Raw genomic sequence first — 6000 nt, forward strand, 5'->3', positions numbered from 1 at the left:
CTGAGTGAGGCCAGGGATCAAACCTGCGTCCACATGGATACTAGCCGAATTCATTAACCACTGAGCCACGATGGGAACTCCAAAGACTTTATTTGTTTATTTATTTATTTATTTAATCTTTTTGTCTTTTCTAGGGCCACTCCCGCGGCATATGGAGGTTCCCAGGCTAATTGGAGCTGTAGCCGCTGGCCTACGCCAGAACCACAGCAACACTGGATCCGAGCCACATCTGCGACCTACACTATAGCTCACGGCAACGCCAGATCCTTAACCCACTGAGCAAGGCCAGGGACTGAACCCGCAACCTCATGGTTCCTAGTCGGATTCGTTAACCACTGTGCCATGAAGGGAACTTCAAGACTTAATTTTTTTAAAAGCAGTTTTAGATTGACAGCAAAATTGAGAGGAAGGTACAGAGATTTCTCATATACCCCTTCCTGCAGCTGCACAGCCTCCCTTGTGAACATCCTGTACCAGGGTGTATGTGTTTGGTACAAGTGGTCCAAGGATGAACCTACACGGACATACCATAATCACCCGAAGTCCATTGTTAGCCTCACTCTTGGTGGTGTACCTTCTACAGGTTTGGACAGATGTTTGATGACATGTATCTGTCAATATAGTGTCATATAGAATATCTTCTCTGATTTAAAAACCCTCTGTTCACTGCCTATTAATTCCTACATGCCCACTCCTACCTCCAGCAACCACATATCAGTCTCCATAGTTTTGTCTTCTCCAGAATGTCATAAAGGTGGAATCATACAGTATGCAGTCTTCTCAGATTGTCTTCTTTCACTTAGTCATATACATTTAAGATTCCGTCACATCTTTTTATAACTTTATAGCTCATTTCTTTTTAGCTCTGAATAGTATTCCACTGTCTGAAAGTATGACAGTTTATTTATTCATCCACCTACTGAAGGACATCTTGGTTGCTTCCAAGTTTTGGCAACTGTGAACACAGCTGCTATCAACATCCCTGTGTAGGTTTTCATATGGACCAAAGTTTTCAATTCCTTTGGTTGATACCAGGGAGCACGACTGCTGGATCCTATAGTAAGAGTATGTGTGGCTTTGTAAGAAACTGCCAAACAGTCTTCCAAAGTGGCAATACCATTACGCATTCCCATCAGCACCAAATAAGAGTTCCTGCTGCTCCCCATCCTCTCCAGCATTTGATGTTGTTGGTGTTCTGGATTTTGGTCATTCTAATAAGTGTGTGGTGGTATCTAGTTGTTGTTTTAATTTTCATTTCTCTGATGGCATCTGTTGTGAAGAAGCCTCATTTCATATGCTGGTTTGTCTTCTTTAGAGATGTGTCTAAGATCATTGGTCCATTTTTCAACTGGGTCATTTGTTTTCTTGTTGAGTTTTAAGAATTCTTTGTATATTTTGGATAGCAGTCTTTTACCAAATATATATTTAGCACATAGTATCTCCCAGTCAGTGGTTGGTCTTGTTACTATTTTAAAGAGCTCCATGGATCAAATAAGTGAACTCCAACTGTGCTTTGAGCTCTAAGCCTAGAGAAGAAGTAAGGAGAAGGATGCTTGCTTTTTCCTCCCAGCTGGGTTCAGAGACTAGAATGAGCAGGGCTGCCAAGTGGTACTTCTCAAGGGCCACAGTTCCTGATGGCCTCATGCATTGCAGAGACCCTGGGGATAGAATTGGCAGTGTCCTGATTAGACTTTTTCTGGCTGGTCTGCGGAAGAGGACTTTTTGACTCTGTGGTAGATATATTGTTTTGTTCGCAAGTTTCCTTGGGAGAACCACTCCTCCCCAACTCTTTGAGGCTGTCAATTATGGTGGCTCCACCCTCCACCCTGGCTCTCTGAGAGAGATGATCTCAAGGACCACTCCGCTCCACCTCTCAGCACAGTGATTGGTTTAGGAGGAGGCATATGACTCAAGCAGCCAATCAGAATCCTTTACTGAGATTGTTGTATAGTTCCTGGGAGAAAAGGGATCTCCTCTGGATAGCTTTGTGTTGCTGGGAGGTTGTCTATCTGGGCTGCCCTTCACCACCTTGCCTAACTCACGGAAAGAAGAAAGCCAAGCAGAACCAAGAGATGGGAGGAAAGAGACAAGACCCTGACAGCACTGCCTGAGCTCCCACATAAACCATGCCTGGTTGCACCCAGACTTCTACCTTTTAGGAGCCAATGAATTCCTTGATTACCAAGGTTCAAGCAAGTTAAGTACCTCTCACAACCAAGAGTTCTTCAAGACCCACTTAACAGGGCTACCCCGTACAGTTTTGCAGGTAGGCACTATGTAACCATAGGGGGCACTCCAGATTTATATAATACACATTCTGCTCAGCTTGAAGTAGTATGGTGCGCAATCATCACCTCCTCTCAGAAGCCCTCCTTGATTTCCCCAGGCAGAATCAGTCACTCCCTCCTATATGCTTCCAAGTATCTTGTCGAAAATTTATAATGTGGGAGTTCCCGTCGTGGCACAGTGGTTAACGAATCCGACTAGGAACCATGAGGTTGCGGGTTCCATCCCTGGCCTTGCTCAGTGGGTTAAGGATCTGGCATTGCCGTGATCTGTGGTGTGGGTCACAGACACAGCTCGGATCCTGCGTTGCTGTGGCTCTGGCATAGGTCAGCGGCTACAGCTCCGATTAGACCCCTAGCCTGGAAAGCTCCATATGCCGCGGGAAGCAGCCCTAGAAAAGGCAAAAAGACCAAAAAAAAAAAAAAAAAAACTATAATGTGGATCTAATCCTCTATCTTGCAATTTACATGCATACACACTTGCCTGTCTCCCCATCAGACTGGGAGGTTCCTGGTAGGGATTAGATCTGATTTATCTCTTATCTCCTCAGTGACCCAACCAAGAATGTGTTTCAATGTTTATTAAGTGAATTATCATCAAATCTTACTACAACAAACAATTGGAATATCCCATATAGTTTATTTCCCTTGTAATGCCTCAGAAGAGCACTATAGATCAGGAGTCAACCAGCTTTTTTTCTCTAAAGAGCCAGAGAGTAAATATTTTAGGCTTAGCAGGCCACATCATCTCTGTCATGACTTTCATTTCTGCTGTTGTAGCGCAAAAGCACCACAACATATAAGCAAATGAAGCCAGCTGTGTTCCAATAAAACTGTATCTATAGACACTGTAATTTCACATAATGTTCATATGCCAAAATATTCTTCTTTTGTTTTTTTCCAACTGTTTCCAAAAGTAAAAATCATTCTGAGCTCTCAAGTCGTACAAAAATAGGCAGCTGGCAGGAGATGGCCCACAGGCCTCAGCTTGCCACCTCCTGGTGTAGAATGCCACCAGACCCCCGCCTCTACAAGCAACACTGGGTGGAAGCTGCATCTCTCCTCTGACTTGGGGCTCAGAGCTATAAGGTCTATCATCTGGTACAGAGCCTCGGCCTTCACCTGCCCTCACTTTGTGAATCTGAGGTCTGGGGCAACCCCGGGTGAGCCACAGGCTCACAGTGTGTCAGAGCGAGAAGGGCACAGCACAGATGCATTTACTATAGACCCAGGGAGCCGAGGCCACGTAAACCTGCAGACTGGCCCAAGGTCACACACCTTGGTGCATCTTGGTCCCATGGGACCGGGTGTGCTGTCATCAGGGAGGCTTTCATCAAACCACCCAGAAGTGACAAGAGGAGGTGTCTTCCTTTCGCCACGACCCTCTGGGTGCTGGTTTCACCTTTACGTACCCTCATGTGCTTGGCTCTCAGCTGCACCCATCTCCCCTCACCCCAAATGCTGTCAAGTCGTGACAGTCTGACAGTGGCCCTCCGCCCTCCCCTGTGAGACCCAGGTCTCTGCCCAGATGCTGTGGGCCTCACATGCCAGGTCCCTCCCAGCCCCCAGTGAGCCCAGCCCATAGAACCAAGAAGGCACCTTTGTACAGAGGTCTATTTCAGAGGCCCAGATGGCTCCGAACGTGTTTTCTCCATCTGCAGGAGATAACAGACAAGCATTTAAAAAAAGGAATAAATACATATTTAATGATTTAGTTTAAGGAACTGAGCAAATATTCATTTTCTTAAACTGTTAATACATAATTAACTGATAATAAAATTAAGTGAGTAAAACAGCCTAAAAATAATGTAGCACTTATTACATGAGGGAATATAACTGCATTGAAAGAGGTTTAATTGTTCCGGAGACCAAAAAAGTCCCCAAAAGCAGAAAAGGGAAAAGGCTTGGTCCAGCCATTGGATCAGGGCTCAGGATGCGGGGCTCCCTGGCCCCCCTGCTGGAGTGGGGGAAGGTAAAACTTGCCCCTTGCAACTCAGCAACCTGACAGTGGATTTAGAGAGCATCCCAATGTCCACCCCAGCCCTGACAGCACCCCTCCACCACCACCAATTCCAAAAAGGAAAGAAAGAAAAGGAAACGAAATCCACTATTCACAGCCTTTGGTTAGATTATAAAAGACAAATCTTGCAGAGACCTCGTGAACTCATCCCTCCCACCAATACGTGCCAGTCCCTGAACTGGACGTGGCAGAGGAGGCTGCATGGCTGAGTCTCTCATCTGGGAGGTCTGGGGTGTTCAGGGAAGAAGACATGGGTGCAAAAGTCCCATAAAAAACCACACAAAGAGGTGGGGGTGCAGGTGGGCTGGGGTGGGAGAGCGGTCAGAGCAGGGGAAGGTGACCTGGCAGCAGCCAGGATGGATAGGCTTTGACTGTGCAGATGGGGAGATACGCCAGCTACGGCCCCAGGCAGGAAGGGGCAGAGGATGCACAGGAAACAGCTAGGACTTTTTCTGGCTGAAACAGGACCCAGGAAGGGCTGGGACAAGTGGTCGCGGGCATGCAAGGAAAGCTCGGGCTCTGGCCACCGTGCCTGGGACAGCCCAGCAAACTCTGCGTCCCACTGTAGACCCTGCCTTTTATTATTCATCTCTCTTGTGAATTCAGGTGAGGAAAGGTCTGCTGAGAGTCATGCCAGAATTCACAGGAGAAAGATTCTGTAATTTCTTTTAGCTCTGTGACTCTGGACAAAGTATTCAGTATTAATGCAGTTGACCATGACGTCTTCTGTGTGTGCGACTGACAGACCAAATTACCTTTCCTTATCTCATGGGGAGAAAAAAGGACCATTTATTTGACATATTTCATAATCATTTCACCTGCTTGCCCCCTACAGAGAGCACCGGTGACCTGGCTCCCTCCCTCCCCCACAACTCAGGAAGCATGTCCTCTAATAAAGCCCAGTTTCTAAAGAATGCTCTTAATCTTGGAATAGTGAGCGTGAGTTTCAATTGTATTTTTAATTCTCTATCTACTTTTTAAAAGGCCACGTTTCCATCCTGTCTAATGCTCAGCTCATCAGAGCTGGGAGGGAGCTGGGACATCACGCGCTCCCATCTCCTGCTTGGCATCTGCTGGGAAAATCACTGGGAAAATTCTGCTAGGGCTTCAAGGTGAGGGCTCTGTGCCACCCACTGGGCACTGTTCTCTGGGCACTGATGTTGGCTTGGAAATCCCCCGCCTGGGCAACTACAAAGCCCTCAAAGCATTCTTTTTAATTGTGGTAAAAGACACGTAACATAAAATTTACCATCTTGGAGTTCCCGTTGTGGCTCAGGGATTAATGAACCTGACTAGTACCCATGAGGATGAGGGTTCGATCCCTGGCCCCCCTCAGTGGGTTAAGGATCCGACATTGCCATGAGCTGGGGTGTGTCACAGATGCAGCTCAGATCCTATGTGGCTGTGGTGTAGGCTGACAGCTACAGCTCCAATTTGACCCCTAGTCTAGGAACCTCCATATGCTGCAGGTACAGCCCTAAAAAGACAAAAAAAAAAAAAAAAATTACTATCTTAACCATTTTAACTGTGCAGTTCAGTGGCATTAAGCCCATTCACCAATCACATTGTAATGCAACCATTACCACTATCCAGCCCCAGAACTCTTTTTTTTTTTTTTTTTTTTTTTTTTTTTTTTTTTTTTTTTTTTTAGGGCCATCCCCTTGGCATATGGAAGTTCCTAGAGGTCAAATCAGA

This window comes from Sus scrofa, chromosome 1, assembly GCF_054392235.1.
Source record: "Sus scrofa isolate SSC_HxYL_T2T_F1_AM1 chromosome 1, Sscrofa_HxYL_maternal_Yorkshire_Landrace_v2.0, whole genome shotgun sequence".
NCBI lineage: Eukaryota > Metazoa > Chordata > Mammalia > Artiodactyla > Suidae > Sus > Sus scrofa.